The following is a 15,161-nucleotide window of genomic DNA, read 5'->3' on the forward strand; positions in this document are numbered from 1 at the left end:
AGAGAGAGAGAAAGAAAGAAAGAAAGAAAGAAAGAAAGAAAGAAAGAAAGAAAGAAAGAAAGAAAGAAAGAAAGAAAGAAAGAAAGAAGAGGGAGGGAGGAAGGGAGGAAGGGAGGGAAAGAAGGGAGGGAAGAATAAAGAAAAAGTAGAGAAGAAAAAGAAGAAAAGGGAAGTGAAAGAGGAAAGGAAAGGACTCCTCTGTCACATAATCACAGTTAAGCAAAACAGATGCATGTACTGCTCCAGAACTACATTTCATATTCTGCATTTTGGTAAATTATTTTTCTGTCATGAAGAAGACAGAATTCTTAATTCAGTCCTCTGGAATTATGGTTCAACATTTAGTTGATCAGAGTTCTCAAATATTTCAAAATGGCTTATTTCATAATTACATATAGTATAAATTTTTCTTCTGTTTCTGCTTACTTTATGTTGATCAGTTCATAAAGGTCCTTCTATGTCTTTTTGAAACATTTTTTCCCTTTCAATTCTTACAGCACAATTACATTACATTTATATACCATAATTGCTCAGTCATTCCCCAATTCATGGGTACCCCTTAGTTTCCAGTATTTTTACAACCACAAAAAATAACTATAAAGCATTTTATATATAATATCTTTTTCTCTTTTTTCTCTTTTTTAAAATTTTATTTTATAGGCCCAGCATTGTTTTAACTTCACCAAAGGACACACTGATTAGTAATGTTTTGTGCAAAATTCTAAATTGCTTTCCAGAATAGGTAGACTAACTATTCTACCAACAATGGAGATAACCTACAGCCATTTCAAAATTAGTCATTTTCTTTTTTTTTAATTAGTTTAACAAACACATACACACACACACACACACAAACAGACATATATTTTACGTTTTTTCCCATCAGAATTGCCTTTCTATCCTTGGACTTTTATCATTTGGAAAATGGTTTTTATTGCTTTCATTTAAATGAGTTTTCTTATATATCTGAGAAACAAGACAAATTTATTCTAAGTTATTTCTCCAGTTAATTCTTTCTCTTTTAATCTTAACTATATTAGATTTCTTCATGTAAAAACTTATTTCTTAATTTTATGCAATTAAAATGATCAATTTTTATCTCCTGTGATTCTCTATCTCTTATCTGCCCATGAACACTTTCCCTATCCATAAATTTAAACAGTAATTTCTTCCCATAGTTTTCTAAGTTAACTAGTAATGTAACCTTTTTTTTATCTCAAGTCACATTCCTTTATTTTTTTAAAATAATTTTTATTTTTTAGAAAAGTTATCATGGTTACATGATTCATGTTCTTACTTTCCCCTTCACCCCTGTTATAAAAAAGTAAGTAATCTGTGTGGATCTCAAAGGCAATTTGGGTGTGAGGAAGGATAAAGGGGATATAGGTGATTATAAGGTGATTGGAGGAGGAATGAAGGTACAGGAAGGTATATAGGAGATAAAGGAAATGGGGTATGTGGGAAAGGGCAGCTAAACAGGTTTATTCGCAGAGGGTAGAGACAGAGGATATTGGGGAAGATAGGCTGAACCCTTCCAGGCAAAGAAAGGTATCTCTATAGATACAAAGGAGTTGCGCCAGTCAGAAATCTTTTAACTCAGGCTGGAGTGCTTCTCTAGTCAGTTTCCAAAGTTCCTCGAGGGAGGAGTTGAAGGGGCCCCTCCCTGCTAGAGAAACTGTTAGTAGGAGGAAGTCTGGGATAACCACTTCCTGCCAAGATGGATGCCCACAGTTCCCTCAGGAAATAAAAGAAAATGATTGCTTCCCCTTCAGTTCTTGTCTTAATTTTCAACACAATGATTCACCAGAGGGTTTGAATAGGTAACAAGGGGACTTATTAATACCAGGGTCAGTCAAAAGGGGAGAGGGGTTTAGGGTTTTCTAATTGCTGCTAGGGAGAAGGGTGATGGTGGGGGATGGGGTCACAGAGAGGTTTAGACTGAGAGAGCCTGCTCTCCCAGTCAGGAAAATTTGACTGCCTTTTAAGTAAAGTCCTTATCAAATCATTAAAACTAGGGGTAACTTATTTGAGGATACTCTACTTGTCTATAGAAACTAAAACCCACAATATCCAATCACCGAAGCCCTCCCTTCCACCCAGGGCCCAAAGGAAATTCATGGGAAAGGGAGGGATATGGATGGAGAGATCAGGGAGAGGTCCAGAGAAATGAGATAGGTCTAAATTTCCCCAAGACAAAATAAGCACAGGCCAAGGGCAAAGCAATTAGGCCAAAGCCAAGCAGAAAGGCCTAAGTCAACAGGCTAAGTCAAAGCAAAAGGCTCCAGCCACAGCAAAAGCCAGAAGGCAAAAGTCCCCATTGGAACTTCACCTCTATTTATAGCTTCAAGTTCTAACTGACTTTCTGACAATTCTAAGACCTTTAACTGACTTTTTGTGACCATTGGAAATTACAGTAGCAAAAGTTTCTGTTAGCCACCTTGCATTATACCCCCCAACCTCCTCCCCCCTCCCATAGCCGATGCACATTTTCAAGCCACATTCCTTTAAAAGCGTTTCTTATTATATGGGATGAGGTGTTGATCTAAATATAATATCTGTCAAACCATGGAACAATTTTTACAAAAGCTTTTATCAAATAATCCTTACTCTAGTCATTGGGTTCTTTGTTTTTATCAAATGTTTGGTTACTAAATTGTATGTTGTTTACCTAATCTGTATCTCTGATCAATTTATTTTTTACTCAGTACCAAAATTCTTTTGAGAACTTCTGCTTTGAAGTTAAGTTTGAGATCTGTTCCTGCTAGGCTTCCAATCTTCCCTCTTTTTTTTTTTCATCAATATTTACCTGGCAATTCTTTACCTCTTGTGCTTCTGAATGGATTTCTTCATTTTTTCTAGTTCTACCAGATAATCCGTTGGTAATGTGATTGATATAACACTGAATGAATAAATTAATTTAGGTAGCATTGTCATATAGTTTGGCCTATTGATGAGCAATTAATATTTTCTAATTATTTAAGTCTGTATTTCTATAAACAGTGTTTTGAAGTTGTATTTTTATAGTTCTTATATGTATATTAGTAGGTAATTTCTATAAGAATAGGATTAGGGAAAGATGAACTTTTACAAGGTTAAGTTTAACAATATTTGATTCTGTTTCCAGAGGTACTAATATGAGCCCATTCCAAGAATCCTGGAAGGGATCTTGGAATGTACAGGGAGCTAAAAGATGCTGTTTGAGTGAGCAATTGTTACTTCCTGTCCTGAGCTGGGAGAGGAAGGCTACTGCTTTCTTCTGGGTGTTTCCTACCTCAACCTTTAGGAGGAGAAGAAAACTATTAACTGCCTTTGGAGGTTCCTGTTTCACTGGAAAGAACATCTTACAGAAGATCTAGGTATACCTGCTGTTTTACCAATACTGCCTAAAAAATATTTTTTAAAAAAGGAGGCATAATAATAATGTGATGAAACTGGTCTTTTTTTTTTAATCTTTACCTTCCTTCTTAGAATCAATATTGTGTATCACTTCCAAGACAGAAGAACAGTAATGGCTAGGCAGTGGGGATTAATCCTCATTGTGTTGTCCAGGGTCACAATTAGGATGTGTCTGAAGTCAGATTTGATCCAAGGACTTCCCATCTCTGGACCTGACTCTCAATCAACTAAGCCATCTAGCTGCCTTCATGACTCTGGTCTTTTAAAAAGCACACCGAATTTTAGCCATCTAAATGATTAATATTCCTCAGAATGGTCACCACAAAAGGCTGTACACATTCTCATGATGCTGAGTAATGACAATAGCATGCAGAATCTTAATATCCTTTAGCACTATCTTCATTAATAAAGATGATTTAATTCACATGAAATGCTAAAGTCAGACAGTGGAAATGTAACAACTCTAAAGTGTGATTTGATCAGCACAACAAAAATTTCATTCTCTCATTTGCTTTGGAACTGTTGTACATTTGATATGCTGCATTCTAGAATTTCATTATATAGCTTATTTTTTAAAATAAATCATCACTAGTCCATTTAAGAGTTTTTTAATAAAAAAAATATGTATTTGCCAATTTGTGTTTCCATCATTCCAAAAGATATTTCATTACACAAATAAAATAAACCAAAAAAACACTAAACTATACACAAGATGTAATCAAATCATCTGGAAAGTATTCCTTTTAGTAGGAACTCTGTTCATCATTGTTATTAAGGTCAGAATTTAAAGTGAACCACAACTACTTAAAAGGGTTCGTTGTTTTTTTTTTGTTTGTTTTGGTTTTTTTGGGGGGGTTTTGAGACTAATGTAGCTTTTTAAAGTAAAGTTTATGATTCTAAGCTGTTCAGAATATCCTGATAATTTCTTAATAAAATGCATATTGGAGTTTCCTTCAATAGAAAGACAACATTTATATACTGATCATCCTCAGGTCTATTTATCCAGCCCTATCCTTTCTCCTGACCCTCAGTCTCACAGATGCTCTATATAGATCTTAAAGTCAATATTACCAAGCTGTACTCATAATTTTTCCACACAAACCCTCTTTGTTGCCTTTCTTTGTAATCCCCACACTTCAGAAAGTGTCTGACACATAGTAAGTACTTAATAAATCCTCATTGATTTGACTTTTACATTTTTACTGCATTTGGAGCAGACTTTTAATGGTCCAATCACCCATTTATTTTGCCACATTTTCAGAATTATAACTTTGACAATTTCCAAAAGTGAAACACACCCTAAAAGGAAAAGGATTTGCCCCAATGAAGATATTCAAAAGAATGTACTAAAAGCCCTAAAAGTATATATCTAAGAGGAGATACAAAGATCTTTTGAATAATGGCAACATCACTGAAATAAGTGAATAATATCTCAACAGAATGACTTTGAGGGTAACAGGTCTAGTATATGTCAGGTCTCAACTCCATACAATGATAGGAAACTAAAATGTCAAAGTCAATGTGTACTGTTGATTAAAAGTAATTCAGTGAGGGTGGTTCACTGGATAGAAAGCCAGGCCTGGAGACAGGAGGTCCTGGCTTCAAATCTGGCCTCAGATACTTCCTAACAGTATGACTGTGTGCAAGTCATTTAACTCCTATTGCCTAGTTCTTCTGCATTTGAACCAAAACCTAGACAAAAGGTAAGGGTTGGGGTGGGAAGTAGTTCATTGAATATTACAATGGGTCTGTGATTTATTAACATAGATGTTCCCTCCAGTGATGCAGTCAGTTAGCCAATAGCATTAAGCAGTTATTATGTGTCAGGCAAAGAGCTAAGTAATTGGGAATACTAAGAAAGACAAAAGACATTCTGTTCCCTCAAAGAACTTATAGTTTAACAAATAAGAAATTAGAAACGTTCAACAGAGGGAAGGTACTAGAATTAAGGATAGATCAAGAAAAACTTGCACAGGTGAAATTCTTGCTGAGACTTGAGAAGAGCCAAGGGGAAGCTATGAGGCAGACATGATGTTGGAGAAAGTTCTGGATGAGAATAGCAGCCAATGAAAATGCTCATAGGTGGAGATGGAAAGTTGAGGATGGAATGTTTCCTTATCTGTAAAATGAGGATAAAAATAGCACCTATCTCATTGAGTTGAGAATCAAGTGAGATAACATATTTAAAATGCTTTGCACAATTGAAAATGCTTTACAAATGCTACCTACTGTTAGTTCATTTTTAAGTCTAACTCCAAATGACTCCATTTGGAATTTTCTTGGCAAAAATACTGGAATGGTTTGCCATTTCCTTTTCCAGTTCATTTTACAAATGAGAAAACTGAGGCAAACGTGGTTTAGTTTAGTGACTTGTTGAGAGTTATTTAGCTGTTAAGTGTCTGAGGCTGGATTTGAATTCGTGAAGATGAATCTTCATCCTGATTCCAAGGCTAGTGCTCTATCCACTGTATAATCTACCTGCCTATCTAAATAATAGCTATTGTTAGAATTATGATCATTTAAAAATAGTGTTAACAAAAATCCAGAGGTCTAAAAAGGAGGTGGCAAATAAAGGAAGGACCAGTAGTCCAAGCTAGAACCAAGGTCCAGAGAAACATAAAAGAAGCACAATTTATCTAACAGAATGTCTACAGTCAAAATAATGTTCTTTTATGTTGGTATCATGTTACCTACATTCCCTTCTTATTGGGAAGCATTTGTACCACTTTGGTCCCAAAAGTGGGCACATATAAAAGAAAATCAGTCCTATTACTTATGTCAACAATTTTTTATAGATTACTCCATTCCAACCATACCTACCCCACTATCTGAGAAATACTGACCAGCAACTAGGATATTCTAACTTTGCCAAATATTGAACTCACTGATCAGTGACCTAAAAGGAAGTTTTTGATCATGTGATCTAGTGGGAAGAAAATTGCCCAAAGAATACTAGCATAGAATCAAAAAGCTATGATCTGAGTTTCTGAATATATATGCATGTATAGTATAGTTATGTCATATACAGTAGTATAATATTTATTAATATCTCATCATAATATAAATATATAATTGCAAATGAATATATATTAGCGAGGGGCAAAGGGGAAAACAATAAGAAAAAGAAACCAGCATAATCTACCATCTTTGCAGCAGAAATGGGGCAGCATCAGCTCCAGGGCCTTACCTAGTGACAAGTTCTTCATTATAAGCTAAATTAAAAGGAGTTTGTGAAGCAGAGCATGTGTGTTCAGTTATTTTTCAGTTATGTCCAATTCTTTATAATTTCATTTATATTTTCTTGACAAAGATACTAGAGGAGTTTTTCATTTCCTTCTCCAGATCAGATGAGGAACTCAGGCAAACAGCTATGTGATTTGCCTAGGATCACGCAGCTAATAAGTGTTTGAGACTGGATTGGAACACATGAAGATGAATTCTTGAAGATCCTGATTGCCCAATGTTCTATCTATCCATTGGACTACTTAGCTGCCTTTATATGGATTAGTGGCCCCTATTTCAATTTGAGTATGACATCACTACCTTAGAAGTTGAGGTAGTTATGTTTTAAGGTCCCAATCTGTTAGTGTGAGTCCAAGTAGGATAATTAACACAGAATGGATGCTACATAGGTATATATGAGATGTATAGAAAATAAATGCAAAATTGGGGGGTAGTTTGTTGACTCAGTGGATAGAAAGCAAAGCCTAGAGACAGGATGTCCTAGTTCAAATCTGACCCCTGACACTTCCTAGCTATGTGACCTTGGGCAAGTCACTTATCCACATAGCCTAGCCTTTACTGTTCTTCTGCCTAGCAACTGATACACAGTATTGATTCTAAGACAGAAGATAAGGTTTAAAAGAAAGAAAAGAGGCACAAAGAAATCTTAGAGGAGAAAATCGTAGAACCTGGGGCAAGGTGGGGATAGGGGGCTGAGAGGAGATTGGAGAAGGCCTTCTACAGGAGTCTGATGTCTATTTTCTTACTGACTTGGCCCAATATCCACAGGACTCTCAAATTGAAATGTCAGGATTTGCAGTGTACTTTGTTTCGATGGATTTCCTAGAGCAACAAGTCAGTGTTCCATTGGATTCATAAGCAGCTATCAAGCCCACAGTCCCCATGAAACCTCAGAGATTCTGAGTTATTTTCTCTGAACTTGCTTCATGCAAGCCTTTTATTGACATTAATTTCCATTTTGTACCTAAATATAAAAGCAATTTCATATCTTTCTCTGAGGAGAGAGGAATGTGCAGTTGTGTATCTATTAACAACCCTCTTGTTATGTGAACCACACATGGTTCTTCCTTTCTGTCAGAAAGAAAGCAGGAATAAGATGACATAGCATGTCATACTAGAATGACCTAAAAAAGAGAGGCTATTGGAGAAGGGCAAGGAGGAAAACAATAGGGGGGGAAACCTAGCTAGATCTGCTATTTTGCAGCAGAAATGAGGTGGCATCAGCTCTAGGGCTTTAGCTAGTGACAAGTTCTTCGTTATGAGGCAAATTAAAAGGAGTTTGTGGAGCATAGAATGTCTGTAAGCCTGACATTGGCAGAAATGACAGTTGCCTGAGAAAAAGCTTTTAGCATATTCTCAATGACAGCTAAATTCAAAATGTGAAGCCTCTGTCTGCTTTGCTGACTGAATTTTAATGGAAATCTGATGGGTGATCATATTATTCTTGGGGGTAGGGTGGGAGTAAGACCAGGACATAAAGGATACTTAAGGACATTTTCCATGTTTTCTGGGATTTTATTCTGCAAAGCAACATGTTTTTTAACTCAGTTTTAAACTCATACTAATGAAAAATAATAGTCCAAATATCCAACAGGAGAAATGAGTTGGCAAACTGAAAAGGTCAAGTCTCTTCATGAACTGTGATAGGATTGTCTGAGATAGATATAATCACTTGAGCCTTGGGCTGTGGGCCCTCTTTATTCCTGTTTTTTGGTTTGTTTGTTTGGTAAGACTAATTGCAAACAATCATGTACAAACACAATATATACAGTATGAATTAGAGATAATCAGCAGAGGCAAAGCACTAGTAATAAGGAGGATTGAGAAAGGCTTCTTGTAGAAAATGGGATTTTAACTAAGACTTGAAGTAAGTCAGGGAAGTCAGGAGGCAGAGATGAAGAAGGAGAATGTTCCATGCATGGAGGACAGACAATGAAGATACTCACAGTCAGGAGATTGAGTGTCCTGGGTGTAGTGTTTCCATTCAAATGTAAAATGAGGATAAAAATAGCATCCATTTTACAAGGGTAATGAAGGTCAAATGACTTAAGATTCTTAAAATGCTTTGTAAACTTTAAAACACTATATAAGTGCTAGCTATTGTTATTATTACTATTGTGTTTGTTATAGTTAATTATTAATGGTAATAAAAATCCATAGGGTTAAATAGAAGCTATAAAATGGAGAATGGATTAGAAGTCCAAAAGTACTAGAAGCAAGGACCATATGCAATTTGGACAGATAACATTATTAACAGAGGAGCACATTTATGTCCAGTAAAAAGAAATTTCCTTTTGTTGGCATCATATTAACCATACTATCACACTTACCCATACTGACCATGTCAAAAAGTGTATAGCATGTTCTGTACCTGGGGTATCTGTCCAAGGTAGGACAAGTAGGAAGTGTGCCTCATCATTGGTAATCCAGAATTATGGTTACTCATTATATTTATCAGAGTTTTTCAAAGTTCTTTCACTTTATAATATATTGCTTATTATAAAGTATTCCACTGAAGTAATGGTTATTGTTTTTGGTTAGGATTTTTACTCCAAAAAATTGCATAATATAAAAGCTAGAAGAGTATCTAGAGATCATCACATCAGCACCATATTTATTCAAATAAAAAAAATTGAGGTCCAAACAAGAACTTCAAACTAACATTTATTAAATGTCTAACAGATACAAGGAACTTTGCTAGGTGTTAGGGATACAAAGACAAAATGGAAAAGTTCTTGGACTTACAAAATTTATGTACTACAACATAAAAGATGAATATAATTTTTTTTATTATGAACTAAACATGCACAAAATAAAGTTATCATTTCCATATGAAATAGAACAGAAAAAAAGGATTGTCCATGATTTTATAATTGTCTGTTATCCACAATTTGCTTTTTATTTTAATAAGTTGTTAATAACACATAACTTTCAAAGCTATCTTCTGTTTTTTTCTGATCTACCTTCTTTTCTGTGAATTTTCACTGTTTCGATGCTCTTTTCTTTCCTTTATTTCCCTTTTTTTTTAAGCAACATAATTACTATCTCTCCCCTCTGTTTAACATGTTTTAAACTTATTGAGAGAAAAAAGAAAATCTTTATAATAAATATGCATTATCAAGTAAAACAAACTTTCATATTGAGCATGTCAGAAAGCATATGGCACATTCTGCACATGGAGTCTCTCTGTCCAAGGTATGCAGCATGCTTCATCATTATTAATCCAGAATTAAAGTTGATTACAGTATTGATCAGAGTTCTTTTAAAGAGTTCTTTGAAAGTTCTTTCTTTTTAAAACATCACTGCATAAATTGTTCTCCTACATTCACTTCATGCTACATCAATTCATACATGTCTTCTGAGGTATCTCTAAAATCATTCCTTTTGTCATTTTTTTACATCATAATACTATTCCATTATATTTGTGTGCCACAAACTGTTTAGTCATTCCATAATTAATTAAGATCCTTTTGATTGTAATTCTTTGGGGCATTTTTTTCAAGGCTAATGTTATAAATATTTGCACACGAGTCCTTTTCATTGATTTCTTTAGGGATAAGCTTAGTATTCATATCCTTAGATTATACATTTTAATGTAGAAAGAGGAAGAGAGCACTAATAACTGGGAAGATCAGAAAATGATACTTATAAGAGATAGCACATAAACTGAGTCTTGAAAGAGGGTAAAGATTCTAAAAGATAAAGGTGAGAAGGAAGGGCATTCCAATCATGTAGCACAGCTTGGGCAAAGGCATGGAGGCAAATGATAGATTATTAATTTGGTGAAAAAGAGAAAGACAAACTGAGCTGAAACCCAAGATAAGCAAAACTAGAACTTACCCCCAAAAAGCAAAGTGATTTGCTTAGGCCACAGACACAGAGAGTAGAAGAACTAGGGCCAGAATGTAGGCCTGCTTACTCCAGGTTTAATACTTTTACCTCTCTACCCATAGCTTCCTTTTTTGAAAAAATTTTTTGATTTATCCATTTGTTTATTTGTTACATTAAATTTCCCAGATATCTCCCTCCCTCCCTGCCTTCCCTACCCTAGAGAAGGTATCATTTGACAAAAATATATATGTATGTATAAAACTATGTCTTGCCTTCTATTTATTAGTTCTTTCTCTGGAGGTGGACACACACAGGTCATTCTTCAAATAATATTTCCATTGCTGTATATAATGTTCTCTTGTTTCTGTTCATTTCACTCTTCATAATTTCACAAATGTTTTTTTCCATTTTTAAAAAAATTAATCTGGTTGTCATTTCTTATAGTACAGTACAATTTCATCACAATCATATGCCTCAACTTGTTTAAACATTCCCAGTTGATGGATATTCCCTCAATATCCTACAGCTTCTAATTAGATGATTTCCTCATTGTAGATGCTCCCTCCTAATAGGATTGCTTCATTTCAATGCCTCAATAAATAGTCTTCATTGAGTCAGAAGCATTATCCTGATAGCCAACCTTCTAAACTTAGCTAGGCTGGTCCTCTACCCTACCTAATATGTATGAGAGAGTCCTATACAAGAATACATCAATATTTGCTGCCCTCAACACTTTTGATACCTTAGTTTTCAATTATGCATCATTGTGAAGGTTGGGTTTCTATTTCAATCTTCTGGTTTGGTTTACTAATGGATGCAGTTAAGTCTATTAACCTCAAACATATATATATATATATATATATATATATATATATATGTTTGTGTGTGTGTGTATAAAACTTAGATTCAGAAGTAATAAAATATAGAACTGTGGATATTAGTTTTTATTTTCAAATTATAATTAAAAATTAATAAATAAAACAAAATCAAATTATAAATTAAAAAAACAAAGTTGATCAGAATTCTTAAACTGCTGGTTTGATCTCAAAGAATCCAGGGCTTTCCAGCAAAACCAGTATTGGATTTATTTCCTAAAATGATCAGGGAGATAAGGGAAAGAACCTATATGGTCTAAAATAGTTATAGCGGCTTTCTTTGTGGTGACAAAGAACTGGAAATTGAGAGGATGCTCATCAACTACGGAATGTGAACAAATTGTACCATATGATTATGATGGCATACTACTGCACTGTAAGAAATAATGAGCAAATTAATTTTAGAAGAACATGGAAAGACCTACATGAAATTACAGAGAATGAAATGAGCAGGACCAGGAGAACATTGTATTTAGCAAAAGAAATATCATTTGAAGAATTATTTGTGTGTGTCTACCTCCAGAGAACTGATAAATAGAAACAAACAAGACATAGTTTTATATATGCATATATCTTTTTGTAGAAATGAATGTCTTCTTTAATGGGGGGGAGGACAGGAAGGGAAGGAGTTCCCACAGAATTTTGCCATAACAAACAAATAATTAATTAAAAAATAATAATCAAGGTTCATACTCATGGAAAAGTTAGACAAGTTTTCAAAGTGCTTCAAGACATTCATACCAAAACTTTAAGAGAGTTCCCATGGTTATTCAAGGCAAAAGTCAATTCTTTAGATTATGGTTGATGGCAGGGGAAAGGGTGTTAGAAGGGATAGCACTGTCAAAACTAATGGCATGCGATTTCCATGTCAGCAGCTAATATTGTACATTTTTAACAATACTGAATCTTGACATTTTCATTGCTGGTATTATTGGAGAATTTTGCTTAGAGAATAGCTATTCTAGTGATTCAATTCAACCAGCTTTCATCAAGGAAGAATATGCTATAGTGTTTCTAAAAATAATAATACTAGCTGACATGGATGCAGGGATTTGAAAAGTACTTTGCATATATTATCTGAGTCAGTCCTCACACAACAACCCTATGAGGCAAGTACTGCAACTTTCATGCATCTCCATTTTATATATGAGGAATCAGATTTAGAGATAGGGAGTTGTTTGCCCGAGGTTAGACACCTTCTGAATTTCCCCAGCACAATTTTATTATAGGTCCATTGACTTCAAATCTAATGTTCGTTTTTTTCCCTCATTGAGATTGCATCTCCCTATTTTACCCTGGTTGAAATATAACAACCTCTCGCAGGCACTGTTCCAATACTAATTGGCCTGGCAACTTTCACTTGTTCTTTTTCTTCTGATACAGGCCAGTTCACCCTTTCTAGAGCAGTCAAATGGCTCACCATTCCAATCTCACTATATTGGTTCCTGATTTAATATGGAAATTGAGTCTATTGCAACTCAGAATTCCCAAACTCAAACCAAATCTTTTGTCATCAGTTTTCTCAACAGCAGGGATAACAACAATGCACAAGTAAGTGTTCTTTTCATTATATTCTTAACTTCTAATTTTTTATTACAACAAAGCCAAATGACCAAAAGCAAGCTTTATGAATGTCAAGTTTTTCTTTGATTTTTTTCTCTTGTAAGTCTGTTATATTTCAAGAGCTTATCTCAGCATTTCAAATTGGGAGGGACATCAAAGGCAATCTAACACAACCTGTAAATAAACAAAAATTTCCTCTATTGTGATCTTTCTTTAAAAAAAAAAAAAAACAAAAAACTCCAGTGAGAGGGACTACACTTACAACTTAGTCCTTAGACAGACAAAGCAAACTATATTCAAGATGAATTAAGAGAGAAATGACACTAGAATTAAGAGGTATTGGAAAAGATTTCTTGTAAAAGAGATTTTTATTAGGACTTAAAGGAAGCAAGGGAAGTCAGTAAGCAGAAAGGAGGAGTGAAAGCCTCATGGAGGGCCAGAGAAAATGATCAGAGTCAATATTTGGACTGTCTTATCTATGGAATAGCCAGGAGGCCAGTGCTACTGGACCAAAGAGTAGGTGGTGGGGAGTAAAGTGTAAAAAGATTGGAAAGGTAGGGGGGCTATATTATGAAGGTCTTTGTATGCCAAATCTAGCATTTTATATTTGATCCTAGAGGGAATAGAGAGCCATTGGAGTTTATTGAGTAGGGAAGTGACCTGATTGGACCAGTTTTATCCCAAGAACAGACCAAAGTAAAGGAAACTAAGGACAGAGAAAAAGTTAGTGGTCGTGACTTTCAGTGGCAATTTCATAGTTTCAGAAGGCTAACTTTTGACCTCCAGTACTATTCCTGATGCTGCCACCATGTGGTTGTAGTATGCCACAATCTTTTGAACAAACCCTCAAAATAGATATGTTCTCTGAGATTTCATAGGGTGATTCTTTGCTTAAACCTACCTAAAGACTTTTAAGTTGAATTTTATAGCATTTCTCACTCAAAATTCTAATATTTATTAGCGCATCTGAATTTGCAAACTTGAAGCATTATCCTCCTCATCAACAAACAATTACATTACGTATTGAATTGAAAACCACTAGGAGCTGGGAAATTATATTTAAAAATATTCTTGGAAGCAAACTTCAAGGATCCTCTCTGTATATGTGTCTACATCTGTATGTATGATATATCTAGAAATATCTCCTAGAGAATTTCTCCTTTTCCCAACTCCAATCTCATATAAGGACCACTGTTAGAATATTGTCTTCCTAATGAGAAAAACACATATTTTATAGCACTTAAAGGGTTACAAACCACTTTTTTATTTTCAAAAGATTTTATGATATAAGGCATTATCTCTCTTTAACAGTAATGATACTCATAGCAGATGATATTTCTGTAATGCTTTAAGGTTTGCTCAAGTGCTATTATTATCACCCTTTCTCGGGTAAAGAAACTGAAGCTGAGAACAGATTAAGAAAAAAACAGTTAAGTAAAACCATCCAAAACAGTAGCCTCACATGATAGCCTATGCAATGTTCAGACAAGAGAATATTTTCCTCATCTCTTCTCTGAGCCCAAGAATTACAAGTATTATTATGCCATCATTTTCAAGCAGTTTGGCTGCATTTCAGTGTTCTTGATATTTAATTCTTTGAGCAAATTTTCATCCTTGCTTTGATTACTATAGCTTACATTATTTTTATACAAATCTTTCCAGAATTACCTTCATTCGAGACATTCATTATTCCTTAAAGAGTGACAATATTTCCTTATATTCATATTCTGCTGTTTGCTGAGTCAGTCCTCAACTGATGCTCTACCTCTGGCACTTTCCCTCTTTTTCTCTGGCTATGTATGGTCCAGTTTCAAACAGTATGTTTTTAATATTATTTAATATTTAATATTTAATATTAACATTCTTCAGCAGTTACTAAGTGTCTTCTTGTGGAAGACATTATGAAAGTATAAGGAATACAGTAACTGTATCGGCCTCCTAAAGAAGTCCTAGGAAAGCTCACAAATCCTTGACAGGGAAGCTGAATCACCAAGTCATAGTAAGACTAGCATGAAAAATTCAAACCAACTTCCCCTCCACCCTCAAACCTTCCTCACCACCCCCAAGGGACTAAATATCAACTATTCTCCAATTCCCCAGGAGTCTTCCCCCCACCCCATGAAATAATACCATTCCCTAGGTCCTGACTCTTCTCTTTCTTATGCCAATGCCTGATTCTGCTAATTCCAGATAAAAACTTTATTAAAAAGCCAGCAAACTTTATTCATTTCAGCGAAGATGATGCCCCATTCC

The sequence above is a fragment of the Gracilinanus agilis genome, chromosome 1, assembly GCF_016433145.1.
Source record: "Gracilinanus agilis isolate LMUSP501 chromosome 1, AgileGrace, whole genome shotgun sequence".
Taxonomy (NCBI): domain Eukaryota; kingdom Metazoa; phylum Chordata; class Mammalia; order Didelphimorphia; family Didelphidae; genus Gracilinanus; species Gracilinanus agilis.